Here is an 18,707-nt window from a genome sequence, read left to right on the forward strand (position 1 = left end):
GCTGCATGTAATGCACTGCGTTTAATCGGGATGCATTTTACCATGCTGCATGGAATCCACTGCATTCAGTGATGCTGCATGGAATGCACTATATTCAATCGGGATGCTTTGGGCCATGCTGCATAAAATCCACTGCATTTAATCGGGATGCATTGGGCCACGCTCCATGGAATCAACTGCATTCAATCAAGCTGGATGGAATCCACTGCATTTAATCGGGATGCATTTTACCACGCTGCATGGAATATACTGCATTCAATCACGCTGCATGGAATTCACTGCATTCAAGTGGGATCCATTGCGCCACGATGCATGGAATCCACTGCATTCAATTTAAATCCATTGCACCACACTGCATGGAATCCACTGCAATCTCTCGAGATCCATTGGGCCACGCTGCATGGAATCCACTGCATTCAATCGGGATCCATTTAGCCACACTGCATGGAATACTCTTCGTTCAATCGGGATGCATTTTACCATGCTGCATCGAATCCACTGCATTCAGTGACGCTGCATGGCATCCACTGCATTCAATCGGGATGCTTTGGGCCTCGCTGCATAAAATCCACTGCATTTAATCGGGATGCATTGGGCCTCACTGCATGGAATCTACTGCATTCAATCATGCTGCATGGAATCCACTGCATTCAATCATGCTGCATAAAATCCCCTGCATTTAATAGGGTTCAATTTCTCCATGCTGCATGGAATCCACTGCATTCAATCATGCTTCATTGCAACCAGTGCATTCAATCGGGTACCATAGGGCCACGCTTCATGGAATCCACTGCATTCAATCATGCTTCATTGCAACCACTGCATTCAATCGGGAACCATTGGGCCATGCTGCATGGAATCCACTGCATTCAAACACGCTGCATGGAATCCACTGCATTCAATCGGGATGGTTTGGGCCATGCTGGATAATATCCACTGCATTCAATCGGGATTCATTGGGCCTCGCTGCCTGGAATCCACTGCATTCAATCATGCTGCATGGAATCCACTGCATTCAATGACACTGCATGGAATCCACTGCATTCAATAGGGTTCCATTTCTTCACGCTGCATGGCATACACTGCATTCAAACACGCTGCATGGAATCCACTGCATTCAATCGAGATCCAGTGGGCCACGCTGCATGGAATTCACTGCAATCAATCAGAATCCACTCCACCACACTGCACGGAGTCCACTGCATTCCATCGAGATCCATTGGGCCACGCTGCATGGAATCCACTGCATTCAATCGGCATCCATTTAACCCCGCTGCATGGAATGCACTGCGTTCAATTGGGATGCATTTTACCATGCTGCATGGAATCCACTGCATTCAATGACACTGCATGGAATCCACTGCATCAATCTGGATGCATTTTAGCATTCTGCATGGAATCCACTGCATTCAGTGACGCTGCATGGAATCCACTGCACTCAATCGGGATCCATTGTGCCACATTGCAGGGAAACCACTGCATTCAATCGACATCCATTGCGCCATGCTGCATGGAATCCACTGCATTCAATTGGGATTCATTGGGCCTCACTGCATGGAATACACTGCGTTCAATCGAGATCCATTGGACCACACTGCATGGAATCCACTGCATTCAATCGGGATCCATTTAGCCATGCTTCATGGAATACACTGCGTTCAATCGGGATGCATTTTACCATGCTGCATGGAATCCACTGCATTCAGTGATGCTGCATGGAATGCACTACCTTCAATCGGGATGCTTTGGGCCATGCTGCAAAAAATCCACTGCATTTAATCGGGATGCATTGGGCCACGCTCCATGGAATCAACTGCATTCAATCAAGCTGGATGGAATCCACTGCATTCAATCATGCTGCATAAAATCCACTGCATTCAATAGGGTTCCATTTCTTCACGCTGCATGAAATACACTGCATTCAAACACGCTGCATGGAATCCACTGCATTCAATCGAGATCCATTGGGCCACGCTGCATTGAATCCACTGCATTCAATTGGGATTAATTGTGCCACGATGCATGGAATACACTGCATTCAATCGAGATCCATTGGGCCACGCGGCATGGAATCCACTGCATTCAATCGAGATCCATTGGACCACGCTGCATGGAATCCACTGCATTCAATCGGGATCCATTAAACCACGCTGCATGGAATCCACTGCATCAATCGGGATGCATTTTATCATGCTGCCTGGAATCCACTGCATTCAATGACACTGCATGGAATCCACTGCATCAATCGGGATGCATTTAACCATGCTGCATGGAATCCACTGCATTCAATGACAATGCATGGAATCCACTGCATCAATCGTGACACATTTTACCATGCTGCATGGAATCCACTGCATTCAGTGATGCTGCATGGAATGCACTACCTTCAATCGGGATGCTTTGGGCCATGCTGCATAAAATCCACTGCATTTAATCGGGATGCATTGGGCCACGCTCCATGGAATCAACTGCATTCAATCAAGCTGGATGGAATCCACTGCATTTAATCGGGATGCATTTTACCTTGCTGCATGGAATATACTGCATTCAATCACGCTGCATGGAATTCACTGCATTCAATTGGGATCCATTGCACAACGATGCATGGAATCCACTGCGTTCAATCAAAATCCATTGCACCACACTGCATGGAATCCACTGCATTCTCTCGAGATCCATTGGGCCACGCTGCATGGAATCCACTGCATTCAATCTGGATCCATTTATCACGATGCATGGAATACACTGGGTTCAATCGGGATGCATTTTACCATGCTGCATCGAATCCACTGCATTCAGTGACGCTGCATGGAATCCACTGCATTCAATCGGGATGCTTTGGGCCTCGCTGCATAAAATCCACTGCATTTAATCGGGATGCATTGGGCCTCACTGCATGGAATCTACTGCATTCAATCATGCTGCATGGAATCCACTGCATTCAATCATGCTGCATAAAATCCCCTGCATTTAATAGGGTTCCATTTCTCCATGCTGCATGGAATCCACTGCATTCAATCATGCTTCATTGCAACCAGTGCATTCAATCGGGTACCATAGGGCCACGCTTCATGGAATCCACTGCATTCAATCATGCTTCATTGCAACCACTGCATTCAATCGGGAACCATTGGGCCATGCTGCATGGAATTCACTGCATTCAAACACGCTGCATGGAATCCACTGCATTCAATCGGGATGCTTTGGGCCATGCTGGATAATATCCACTGCATTCAATCGGGATTCATTGGGCCTCGCTGCCTGGAATCCACTGCATTCAATCATGCTGCATGGAATCCACTGCATTCAATCATGCTGCATAAAATCCACTGCATTCAATAGGGTTCCATTTCTTCACGCTGCATGGCATACACTGCATTCAAACACGCTGCATGGAATCCACTGCATTCAATCGAGATCCATTGGGCCACGCTGCATCGAATCCACTGCATTCAATTGGGATCCATTGCACCACGATGCATGGAATCAACTGCGTTCAATTTAAATCCATTGCACCGCACCACACTGCATGGAATCCACTGCATTCAAACGAGATCCATTGGGCCACGCTCCATGGAATCCACTGCATTCAATCGGGATCCATTTAGCCACGCTGCATGGAATTCTCTTCGTTCAATCGGGATGCATTTTACCATGCTGCATCGAATCCACTGCATTCAGTGACGCTGCATGGAATCCACTGCATTCAATCGGGATGCTTTGGGCCTCGCTGCATAAAATCCACTGCATTTAATCGGGATGCATTGGGCCTCACTGCATGGAATCTACTGCATTCAATCATGCTGCATGGAATCCACTGCATTCAATCATGCTGCATAAAATACCCTGCATTTAATATGGTTCCATTCCTCCATGCTGCATGGAATCCACTGCATTCAATCATGCTTCATTGCAACCACTGCATTCAATCGGGAACCATTGGGCCATGCTGCATGGAATCCACTGCATTCAGTGACGCTGCATGGAATCCACTGCATTCAATCGGGATGCTTTGGGCCATGCTGGATAATATCCACTGCATTCAATCGGGATTCATTGGGCCTCGCTGCCTGGAATCCACTGCATTCAATCATGCTGCATGGAATCCACTGCATTCAATGACACTGCATGGAATCCACTGCATTCAATCGAGATCCATTGGGCCACGCTGCATGGAATTCACTGCAATCAATCAGAATCCACTCCACCACACTGCACGGAGTCCACTGCATTCAATCGAGATCCATTGGGCCACGCTGCATGGAATCTACTGCATTCAATCGGGATGCATTTTATCATGCTGCCTGGAATCCACTGCATTCAATGACACTGCATGGAATCCACTGCATTAATCGGGATGCATTTTACCATGCTGCATGGAATCCACTGCATTCAATGACACTGCATGGAATCCACTGCATCAATCGTGACGCATTTTACCATGCTGCATGGAATCCACTGCATTCAATGACACTGCATGGATTCCACTGCATTCACTCGGTATCCATTTAGCCATGCTGCATGTAATGCACTGCGTTTAATCGGGATGCATTTTACCACCCTGCATGGAATATACTGCATTCAATCACGCTGCATGGAATTCACTGCATTCAATTGGGATTCATTGCACCACGATGCATGGAATCCACTGCGTTCAATTAAAATCCATTGCACCACACTGCATGGAATCCACTGCAATCTCTCGAGATCCATTGGGCCACGCTGCATCGAATCCACTGCATTCAATCGGGATCCATTTAGCCACGCTGCATGGAATACTCTTCGTTCAATCGGGATGCATTTTACCATGCTGCATCGAATCCACTGCATTCAGTGACGCTGCATGGAATCCACTGCATTCAATCGGGATGCTTTGGGCCTCGCTGCATAAAATCCACTGCATTTAATCGGGATGCATTGGGCCTCACTGCCTGGAATCTACTGCATTCAATCATGCTGCATGGAATCCACTGCATTCAATCATGCTGCATAAAATCCCCTGCATTTAATAGGGTTCAATTTCTCCATGCTGCATGGAATCCACTGCATTCAATCATGCTTCATTGCAACCAGTGCATTCAATCGGGTACCATAGGGCCACGCTTCATGGAATCCACTGCATTCAATCATGCTTCATTGCAACCACTGCATTCAATCGGGAACCATTGGGCCATGCTGCATGGAATCCACTGCATTCAAACACGCTGCATGGAATCCACTGCATTCAATCGGGATGCTTTGGGCCATGCTGGATAATATCCACTGCATTCAATCGGGATTCATTGGGCCTCGCTGCCTGGAATCCACTGCATTCAATCATGCTGCATGGAATCCACTGCATTCAATCATGCTGCATAAAATCCACTGCATTCAATAGGGTTCCATTTCTTCACGCTGCATGGCATACACTGCATTCACACACGCTGCATGGAACCCACTGCATTCAATCGAGATCCATTGGGCCACGCTGCATCGAATCCACTGCATTCAATCGGGATCCATTTAACCCCGCTGCATGGAATGCACTGCGTTCAATTGGGATTCATTTTACCATGCTGCATGGAATCCACTGCATTCAATGACACTGCATGGAATCCACTGCATTAATCGGGATGCATTTTACCATTCTGCATGGAATCCACTGCATTCAGTGACGCTGCATGGAATCCACTGCAGTCAATCGGGATCCATTGTGCCACATTGCAGGGAAACCACTGCATTCAATCGACATCCATTGCGCCATGCTGCATGGAATCCACTGCATTCAATTGGGATTCATTGGGCCTCACTGCATGGAATACACTGCGTTCAATCGAGATCCATTGGACCACACTGCATGGAATCCACTGCATTCAATCGGGATCCATTTAGCCATGCTTCATGGAATACACTGCGTTCAATCGGGATGCATTTTACCATGCTGCATGGAATCCACTGCATTCAGTGATGCTGCATGGAATGCACTACCTTCAATCGGGATGCTTTGGGCCATGCTGCATAAAATCCACTGCATTTAATCGGGATGCATTGGGCCACGCTCCATGGAATCAACTGCATTCAATCAAGCTGGATGGAATCCACTGCATTCAATCATGCTGCATAAAATACACAGCATTCAATAGGGTTCCATTTCTTCACGCTGCATGAAATACACGGCATTCAAACACGCTGAATGGAATCCACTGCATTCAATCGACATCCATTGGGCCACGCTGCATTGAATCCACTGCATTCAATTGGGATCCATTGTGCCACGATGCATGGAATCCACTGCGTTCAATCAGAATCCACTGCACCACACTGCATGGAATCCACTGCATTCAATCGAGATCCATTGGGCCACGCTGCATGGAATCCACTGCATTCAATCGGGATCCATTTAACCACGGTGCATGGAATCCACTGCATCAATCGGGATGCATTTTATCATGCTGCCTGGAATACACTGCATTCAATGACAATGCATGGAATCCACTGCATCAATCGTGACACATTTTACCATGCTGCATGGAATCCACTGCATTCAGTGATGCTGCATGGAATGCACTACCTTCAATCGGGATGCTTTGGGCCATGCTGCATAAAATCCACTGCATTTAATCGGGATGCATTGGGCCACGCTCCATGGAATCAACTGCATTCAATCAAGCTGGATGGAATCCACTGCATTTAATCGGGATGCATTTTACCTTGCTGCATGGAATGTACTGCATTCAATCACGCTGCATGGAATTCACTGCATTCAATTGGGATCCATTTTGCCAAATGCATGGAATCCACTGCGTTCAATCAAAATCCATTGGACCACACTGCATGGAATCCACTGCATTCTCTCGAGATCCATTGGGCCACGCTGCATGGAATCCACTGCATTCAATCGGGATGCTTTTGGCCTCGCTGCATAAAATCCACTGCATTCAATCGAGATCCATTGGGCCACGCTGCATGGAATCCACTGCATTCAATTGGGATCCATTGTGCCACGATGCATGGAATTCACTGCAATCAATCAGAATCCACTGCACCGCACCACACTGCATGGAATCCACTGCATTCAATCGAGATCCATTGGGCCACGCTGCATGGAATCCACTGCATTCAATCGAGATCCATTGGGCCACGCTGCATGGAATACACTGCATTCAATCGGGATCCATTTAACCCCGCTGCATGGAATCCACTGCATCAATCGGGATGCATTTTATCATGCTGCCTGGAATCCACTGCATTCAATGACACTGCATGGAATCCACTGCATCAATCGGGATGCATTTAACCATGCTGCATGGAATCCACTGCATTCAGTGACAATGCATGGAATCCACTGCATCAATCGTGACACATTTTACCATGCTGCATGGAATCCACTGCATTCACTCGGGATCCATTTAGCCATGCTGCATGTAATGCACTGCGTTTAATCGGGATGCATTTTACCATGCTGCATGGAATCCACTGCATTCAGTGATGCTGCATGGAATGCACTATATTCAATCGGGATGCTTTGGGCCATGCTGCATAAAATCCACTGCATTTAATCGGGATGCATTGGGCCACGCTCCATGGAATCAACTGCATTCAATCAAGCTGGATGGAATCCACTGCATTTAATCGGGATGCATTTTACCACGCTGCATGGAATATACTGCATTCAATCACGCTGCATGGAATTCACTGCATTCAAGTGGGATCCATTGCGCCACGATGCATGGAATCCACTGCATTCAATTTAAATCCATTGCACCACACTGCATGGAATCCACTGCAATCTCTCGAGATCCATTGGGCCACGCTGCATGGAATCCACTGCATTCAATCGGGATCCATTTAGCCACGCTGCATGGAATACTCTTCGTTCAATCGGGATGCATTTTACCATGCTGCATCGAATCCACTGCATTCAGTGACGCTGCATGGCATCCACTGCATTCAATCGGGATGCTTTGGGCCTCGCTGCATAAAATCCACTGCATTTAATCGGGATGCATTGGGCCTCACTGCATGGAATCTACTGCATTCAATCATGCTGCATGGAATCCACTGCATTCAATCATGCTGCATAAAATCCCCTGCATTTAATAGGGTTCAATTTCTCCATGCTGCATGGAATCCACTGCATTCAATCATGCTTCATTGCAACCAGTGCATTCAATCGGGTACCATAGGGCCACGCTTCATGGAATCCACTGCATTCAATCATGCTTCATTGCAACCACTGCATTCAATCGGGAACCATTGGGCCATGCTGCATGGAATCCACTGCATTCAAACACGCTGCATGGAATCCACTGCATTCAATCGGGATGCTTTGGGCCATGCTGGATAATATCCACTGCATTCAATCGGGATTCATTGGGCCTCGCTGCCTGGAATCCACTGCATTCAATCATGCTGCATGGAATCCACTGCATTCAATGACACTGCATGGAATCCACTGCATTCAATAGGGTTCCATTTCTTCACGCTGCATGGCATACACTGCATTCAAACACGCTGCATGGAATCCACTGCATTCAATCGAGATCCAGTGGGCCACGCTGCATGGAATTCACTGCAATCAATCAGAATCCACTCCACCACACTGCACGGAGTCCACTGCATTCCATCGAGATCCATTGGGCCACGCTGCATGGAATCCACTGCATTCAATCGGCATCCATTTAACCCCGCTGCATGGAATGCACTGCGTTCAATTGGGATGCATTTTACCATGCTGCATGGAATCCACTGCATTCAATGACACTGCATGGAATCCACTGCATCAATCTGGATGCATTTTACCATTCTGCATGGAATCCACTGCATTCAGTGACGCTGCATGGAATCCACTGCACTCAATCGGGATCCATTCTGCCACATTGCAGGGAAACCACTGCATTCAATCGACATCCATTGCGCCATGCTGCATGGAATCCACTGCATTCAATTGGGATTCATTGGGCCTCACTGCATGGAATACACTGCGTTCAATCGAGATCCATTGGACCACACTGCATGGAATCCACTGCATTCAATCGGGATCCATTTAGCCATGCTTCATGGAATACACTGCGTTCAATCGGGATGCATTTTACCATGCTGCATGGAATCCACTGCATTCAGTGATGCTGCATGGAATGCACTACCTTCAATCGGGATGCTTTGGGCCATGCTGCAAAAAATCCACTGCATTTAATCGGGATGCATTGGGCCACGCTCCATGGAATCAACTGCATTCAATCAAGCTGGATGGAATCCACTGCATTCAATCATGCTGCATAAAATCCACTGCATTCAATAGGGTTCCATTTCTTCACGCTGCATGAAATACACTGCATTCAAACACGCTGCATGGAATCCACTGCATTCAATCGAGATCCATTGGGCCACGCTGCATTGAATCCACTGCATTCAATTGGGATTAATTGTGCCACGATGCATGGAATACACTGCATTCAATCGAGATCCATTGGGCCACGCTGCATGGAATCCACTGCATTCAATCGAGATCCATTGGACCACGCTGCATGGAATACACTGCATTCAATCGGGATCCATTAAACCACGCTGCATGGAATCCACTGCATCAATCGGGATGCATTTTATCATGCTGCCTGGAATCCACTGCATTCAATGACACTGCATGGAATCCACTGCATCAATCGGGATGCATTTAACCATGCTGCATGGAATCCACTGCATTCAATGACAATGCATGGAATCCACTGCATCAATCGTGACACATTTTACCATGCTGCATGGAATCCACTGCATTCAGTGATGCTGCATGGAATGCACTACCTTCAATCGGGATGCTTTGGGCCATGCTGCATAAAATCCACTGCATTTAATCGGGATGCATTGGGCCACGCTCCATGGAATCAACTGCATTCAATCAAGCTGGATGGAATCCACTGCATTTAATCGGGATGCATTTTACCTTGCTGCATGGAATATACTGCATTCAATCACGCTGCATGGAATTCACTGCATTCAATTGGGATCCATTGCACAACGATGCATGGAATCCACTGCGTTCAATCAAAATCCATTGCACCACACTGCATGGAATCCACTGCATTCTCTCGAGATCCATTGGGCCACGCTGCATGGAATCCACTGCATTCAATCTGGATCCATTTATCACGATGCATGGAATACACTGGGTTCAATCGGGATGCATTTTACCATGCTGCATCGAATCCACTGCATTCAGTGACGCTGCATGGAATCCACTGCATTCAATCGGGATGCTTTGGGCCTCGCTGCATAAAATCCACTGCATTTAATCGGGATGCATTGGGCCTCACTGCATGGAATCTACTGCATTCAATCATGCTGCATGGAATCCACTGCATTCAATCATGCTGCATAAAATCCCCTGCATTTAATAGGGTTCCATTTCTCCATGCTGCATGGAATCCACTGCATTCAATCATGCTTCATTGCAACCAGTGCATTCAATCGGGTACCATAGGGCCACGCTTCATGGAATCCACTGCATTCAATCATGCTTCATTGCAACCACTGCATTCAATCGGGAACCATTGGGCCATGCTGCATGGAATTCACTGCATTCAAACACGCTGCATGGAATCCACTGCATTCAATCGGGATGCTTTGGGCCATGCTGGATAATATCCACTGCATTCAATCGGGATTCATTGGGCCTCGCTGCCTGGAATCCACTGCATTCAATCATGCTGCATGGAATCCACTGCATTCAATCATGCTGCATAAAATCCACTGCATTCAATAGGGTTCCATTTCTTCACGCTGCATGGCATACACTGCATTCAAACACGCTGCATGGAATCCACTGCATTCAATCGAGATCCATTGGGCCACGCTGCATCGAATCCACTGCATTCAATTGGGATCCATTGCACCACGATGCATGGAATCAACTGCGTTCAATTTAAATCCATTGCACCGCACCACACTGCATGGAATCCACTGCATTCAAACGAGATCCATTGGGCCACGCTCCATGGAATCCACTGCATTCAATCGGGATCCATTTAGCCACGCTGCATGGAATTCTCTTCATTCAATCGGGATGCATTTTACCATGCTGCATCGAATCCACTGCATTCAGTGACGCTGCATGGAATCCACTGCATTCAATCGGGATGCTTTGGGCCTCGCTGCATAAAATCCACTGCATTTAATCGGGATGCATTGGGCCTCACTGCATGGAATCTACTGCATTCAATCATGCTGCATGGAATCCACTGCATTCAATCATGCTGCATAAAATACCCTGCATTTAATATGGTTCCATTCCTCCATGCTGCATGGAATCCACTGCATTCAATCATGCTTCATTGCAACCACTGCATTCAATCGGGAACCATTGGGCCATGCTGCATGGAATCCACTGCATTCAGTGACGCTGCATGGAATCCACTGCATTCAATCGGGATGCTTTGGGCCATGCTGGATAATATCCACTGCATTCAATCGGGATTCATTGGGCCTCGCTGCCTGGAATCCACTGCATTCAATCATGCTGCATGGAATCCACTGCATTCAATGACACTGCATGGAATCCACTGCATTCAATCGAGATCCATTGGGCCACGCTGCATGGAATTCACTGCAATCAATCAGAATCCACTCCACCACACTGCACGGAGTCCACTGCATTCAATCGAGATCCATTGGGCCACGCTGCATGGAATCCAATGCATTCAATCGGGTTCCATTTAACCCGGCTGCATGGAATCCACAGCATCAATCGGGATGCATTTTATCATGCTGCCTGGAATCCACTGCATTCAATGACACTGCATGGAATCCACTGCATTAATCGGGATGCATTTTACCATGCTGCATGGAATCCACTGCATTCAATGACACTGCATGGAATCCACTGCATCAATCGTGACGCATTTTACCATGCTGCATGGAATCCACTGCATTCAATGACACTGCATGGATTCCACTGCATTCACTCGGTATCCATTTAGCCATGCTGCATGTAATGCACTGCGTTTAATCGGGATGCATTTTACCACCCTGCATGGAATATACTGCATTCAATCACGCTGCATGGAATTCACTGCATTCAATTGGGATTCATTGCACCACGATGCATGGAATCCACTGCGTTCAATTAAAATCCATTGCACCACACTGCATGGAATCCACTGCAATCTCTCGAGATCCATTGGGCCACGCTGCATCGAATCCACTGCATTCAATCGGGATCCATTTAGCCACGCTGCATGGAATACTCTTCGTTCAATCGGGATGCATTTTACCATGCTGCATCGAATCCACTGCATTCAGTGACGCTGCATGGAATCCACTGCATTCAATCGGGATGCTTTGGGCCTCGCTGCATAAAATCCACTGCATTTAATCGGGATGCATTGGGCCTCACTGCCTGGAATCTACTGCATTCAATCATGCTGCATGGAATCCACTGCATTCAATCATGCTGCATAAAATCCCCTGCATTTAATAGGGTTCAATTTCTCCATGCTGCATGGAATCCACTGCATTCAATCATGCTTCATTGCAACCAGTGCATTCAATCGGGTACCATAGGGCCACGCTTCATGGAATCCACTGCATTCAATCATGCTTCATTGCAACCACTGCATTCAATCGGGAACCATTGGGCCATGCTGCATGGAATCCACTGCATTCAAACACGCTGCATGGAATCCACTGCATTCAATCGGGATGCTTTGGGCCATGCTGGATAATATCCACTGCATTCAATCGGGATTCATTGGGCCTCGCTGCCTGGAATCCACTGCATTCAATCATGCTGCATGGAATCCACTGCATTCAATGACACTGCATGGAATCCACTGCATTCAATAGGGTTCCATTTCTTCACGCTGCATGGCATACACTGCATTCAAACACGCTGCATGGAATCCACTGCATTCAATCGAGATCCAGTGGGCCACGCTGCATGGAATTCACTGCAATCAATCAGAATCCACTCCACCACACTGCACGGAGTCCACTGCATTCCATCGAGATCCATTGGGCCACGCTGCATGGAATCCACTGCATTCAATCGGCATCCATTTAACCCCGCTGCATGGAATGCACTGCGTTCAATTGGGATGCATTTTACCATGCTGCATGGAATCCACTGCATTCAATGACACTGCATGGAATCCACTGCATCAATCTGGATGCATTTTACCATTCTGCATGGAATCCACTGCATTCAGTGACGCTGCATGGAATCCACTGCACTCAATCGGGATCCATTCTGCCACATTGCAGGGAAACCACTGCATTCAATCTACATCCATTGCGCCATGCTGCATGGAATCCACTGCATTCAATTGGGATTCATTGGGCCTCACTGCATGGAATACACTGCGTTCAATCGAGATCCATTGGACCACACTGCATGGAATCCACTGCATTCAATCGGGATCCATTTAGCCATGCTTCATGGAATACACTGCGTTCAATCGGGATGCATTTTACCATGCTGCATGGAATCCACTGCATTCAGTGATGCTGCATGGAATGCACTACCTTCAATCGGGATGCTTTGGGCCATGCTGCAAAAAATCCACTGCATTTAATCGGGATGCATTGGGCCACGCTCCATGGAATCAACTGCATTCAATCAAGCTGGATGGAATCCACTGTATTCAATCATGCTGCATAAAATCCACTGCATTCAATAGGGTTCCATTTCTTCACGCTGCATGAAATACACTGCATTCAAACACGCTGCATGGAATCCACTGCATTCAATCGAGGTCCATTGGGCCACGCTGCATGGAATCCACTGCATTCAATTGGGATCCACTGTGCCACGATGCATGGAATCCACTGCGTTCAATCAGAATCCACTGCACCACACTGCATGGAATCCACTGCATTCAATCGAGATCCATTGGGCCACGCTGCATGGAATCCACTGCATTCAATCGAGATCCATTGGACCACGCTGCATGGAATACACTGCATTCAATCGGGATCCATTAAACCACGCTGCATGGAATCCACTGCATCAATCGGGATGCATTTTATCATGCTGCCTGGAATCCACTGCATTCAATGACACTGCATGGAATCCACTGCATCAATCGGGATGCATTTAACCGTGCTGCATGGAATCCACTGCATTCAATGACACTGCATGGAATCCACTGCATCAATCGGGATGCATTTAACCGTGCTGCATGGAATCCACTGCATTCAATGACAATGCATGGAATCCACTGCATCAATCGTGACACATTTTACCATGCTGCATGGAATCCACTGCATTCAGTGATGCTGCATGAAATGCACTACCTTCAATCGGGATGCATTGGGCCACGCTCCATGGAATCAACTGCATTCAATCAAGCTGGATGGAATCTACTGCATTTAATCGGGATGCATTTTACCTTGCTGCATGGAATGTACTGCATTCAATCACGCTGCATGGAATTCACTGCATTCAATTGGGATCCATTGCACAACGATGCATGGAATCCACTGCGTTCAATCAAAATCCATTGCACCACACTGCATGGAATCCACTGCATTCTCTCGAGATCCATTGGGCCACGCTGCCTGGAATCCACTGCATTCAATCGGGATCCATTTATCACGCTGCATGGAATACACTGGGTTCAATCGGGATGCATTTTACCATGCTGCATCGAATCCACAGCATTCAGTGACGCTGCATGGAATCCACTGCATTCAATCGGGATGCTTTGGGCCTCGCTGCATAAAATCCACTGCATTTAATCGGGATGCATTGGGCCTCACTGCATGGAATCTACTGCATTCAATCATGCTGCATGGAATCCACTGCATTCAATCATGCTGCATAAAATCCCCTGCATTTAATAGGGTTCAATTTCTCCATGCTGCATGGAATCCACTGCATTCAATCATGCGTCATTGCAACCAGTGCATTCAATCGGGTACCATAGGGCCACGCTTCATGGAATCCACTGCATTCAATCATGCTTCATTGCAACCACTGCATTCAATCGGGAACCATTGGGCCATGCTGCATGGAATCCACTGGATTCAAACACGCTGCATGGAATCCACTGCATTCAATCGGGATGCTTTGGGCCATGCTGGATAATATCCACTGCATTCAATCGGGATTCATTGGGCCTCGCTGCCTGGAATCCACTGCATTCAATCATGCTGCATGGAATCCACTGCATTCAATCATGCTGCATAAAATCCACTGCATTCAATAGGGTTCCATTTCTTCACGCTGCATGGCATACACTGCATTCAAACACGCTGCATGGAATCCACTGCATTCAATCGAGATCCATTGGGCCACGCTGCATCGAATCCACTGCATTCAATTGGGATCCATTGCGCCACGATGCATGGAATCCACTGCGTTCAATTTAAATCCATTGCACCGCACCACACTGCATGGAATCCACTGCATTCAATCGAGATCCATTGGGCCACGCTGCATGGAATCCACTGCATTCAATCGGGATCCATTTAGCCACGGTGCATGGAATCCACTGCATCAATCGGGATGCATTTTATCATGCTGCCTGGAATACACTGCATTCAATGACAATGCATGGAATCCACTGCATCAATCGTGACACATTTTACCATGCTGCATGGAATCCACTGCATTCAGTGATGCTGCATGGAATGCACTACCTTCAATCGGGATGCTTTGGGCCATGCTGCATAAAATCCACTGCATTTAATCGGGATGCATTGGGCCACGCTCCATGGAATCAACTGCATTCAATCAAGCTGGATGGAATCCACTGCATTTAATCGGGATGCATTTTACCTTGCTGCATGGAATGTACTGCATTCAATCACGCTGCATGGAATTCACTGCATTCAATTGGGATCCATTTTGCCAAATGCATGGAATCCACTGCGTTCAATCAAAATCCATTGCACCACACTGCATGGAATCCACTGCATTCTCTCGAGATCCATTGGGCCACGCTGCATGGAATCCACTGCATTCAATCGGGATGCTTTGGGCCTCGCTGCATAAAATCCACTGCATTTAATCGGGATGCATTGGGCCTCACTGCATGGAATCTACTGCATTCAATCATGCTGCATGGAATCCACTGCATTCAATCATGCTGCATAAAATCCCCTGCATTTAATAGGGTTCAATTTCTCCATGCTGCATGGAATCCACTGCATTCAATCATGCTTCATTGCAACCAGTGCATTCAATCGGGTACCATAGGGCCACGCTTCATGGAATCCACTGCATTCAATCATGCTTCATTGCAACCACTGCATTCAATCGGGAACCATTGGGCCATGCTGCATGGAATCCACTGCATTCAAACACGCTGCATGGAATCCACTGCATTCAATCGGGATGCTTTGGGCCATGCTGGATAATATCCACTGCATTCAATCGGGATTCATTGGGCCTCGCTGCCTGGAATCCACTGCATTCAATCATGCTGCATGGAATCCACTGCATTCAATGACACTGCATGGAATCCACTGCATTCAATAGGGTTCCATTTCTTCACGCTGCATGGCATACACTGCATTCAAACACGCTGCATGGAATCCACTGCATTCAATCGAGATCCAGTGGGCCACGCTGCATGGAATTCACTGCAATCAATCAGAATCCACTCCACCACACTGCACGGAGTCCACTGCATTCCATCGAGATCCATTGGGCCACGCTGCATGGAATCCACTGCATTCAATCGGCATCCATTTAACCCCGCTGCATGGAATGCACTGCGTTCAATTGGGATGCATTTTACCATGCTGCATGGAATCCACTGCATTCAATGACACTGCATGGAATCCACTGCATCAATCTGGATGCATTTTACCATTCTGCATGGAATCCACTGCATTCAGTGACGCTGCATGGAATCCACTGCACTCAATCGGGATCCATTCTGCCACATTGCAGGGAAACCACTGCATTCAATCGACATCCATTGCGCCATGCTGCATGGAATCCACTGCATTCAATTGGGATTCATTGGGCCTCACTGCATGGAATACACTGCGTTCAATCGAGATCCATTGGACCACACTGCATGGAATCCACTGCATTCAATCGGGATCCATTTAGCCATGCTTCATGGAATACACTGCGTTCAATCGGGATGCATTTTACCATGCTGCATGGAATCCACTGCATTCAGTGATGCTGCATGGAATGCACTACCTTCAATCGGGATGCTTTGGGCCATGCTGCGTAAAATCCACTGCATTTAATCGGGATGCATTGGGCCACGCTCCATGGAATCAACTGCATTCAATCAAGCTGGATGGAATCCACTGTATTCAATCATGCTGCATAAAATCCACTGCATTCAATAGGGTTCCATTTCTTCACGCTGCATGAAATACACTGCATTCAAACACGCTGCATGGAATCCACTGCATTCAATCGAGGTCCATTGGGCCACGCTGCATGGAATCCACTGCATTCAATTGGGATCCACTGTGCCACGATGCATGGAATCCACTGCGTTCAATCAGAATCCACTGCACCACACTGCATGGAATCCACTGCATTCAATCGAGATCCATTGGGCCACGCTGCATGGAATCCACTGCATTCAATCGAGATCCATTGGACCACGCTGCATGGAATACACTGCATTCAATCGGGATCCATTAAACCACGCTGCATGGAATCCACTGCATCAATCGGGATGCATTTTATCATGCTGCCTGGAATCCACTGCATTCAATGACACTGCATGGAATCCACTGCATCAATCGGGATGCATTTAACCGTGCTGCATGGAATCCACTGCATTCAATGACAATGCATGGAATCCACTGCATCAATCGTGACACATTTTACCATGCTGCATGGAATCCACTGCATTCAGTGATGCTGCATGGAATGCACTACCTTCAATCGGGATGCTTTGGGCCATGCTGCATAAAATCCACTGCATTTAATCGGGATGCATTGGGCCACGCTCCATGGAATCAACTGCATTCAATCAAGCTGGATGGAATCCACTGCATTTAATCGGGATGCATTTTACCTTGCTGCATGGAATGTACTGCATTCAATCACGCTGCATGGAATTCACTGCATTCAATTGGGATCCATTGCACAACGATGCATGGAATCCACTGCGTTCAATCAAAATCCATTGCACCACACTGCATGGAATCCACTGCATTCTCTCGAGATCCATTGGGCCACGCTGCATGGAATCCACTGCATTCAATCGGGATCCATTTATCACGCTGCATGGAATACACTGGGTTCAATCGGGATGCATTTTACCATGCTGCATCGAATCCACAGCATTCAGTGACGCTGCATGGAATCCACTGCATTCAATCGGGATGCTTTGGGCCTCGCTGCATAAAATCCACTGCATTTAATCGGGATGCATTGGGCCTCACTGCATGGAATCTACTGCATTCAATCATGCTGCATGGAATCCACTGCATTCAATCATGCTGCATAAAATCCCCTGCATTTAATAGGGTTCAATTTCTCCATGCTGCATGGAATCCACTGCATTCAATCATGCTTCATTGCAACCAGTGCATTCAATCGGGTACCATAGGGCCACGCTTCATGGAATCCACTGCATTCAATCATGCTTCATTGCAACCACTGCATTCAATCGGGAACCATTGGGCCATGCTGCATGGAATCCACTGCATTCAAACACGCTGCATGGAATCCACTGCATTCAATCGGGATGCTTTGGGCCATGCTGGATAATATCCACTGCATTCAATCGGGATTCATTGGGCCTCGCTGC

This window comes from Sus scrofa, chromosome 13 (assembly GCF_054392235.1).
Source record: "Sus scrofa isolate SSC_HxYL_T2T_F1_AM1 chromosome 13, Sscrofa_HxYL_maternal_Yorkshire_Landrace_v2.0, whole genome shotgun sequence".
Classification (NCBI taxonomy): Eukaryota; Metazoa; Chordata; class Mammalia; order Artiodactyla; family Suidae; genus Sus; species Sus scrofa.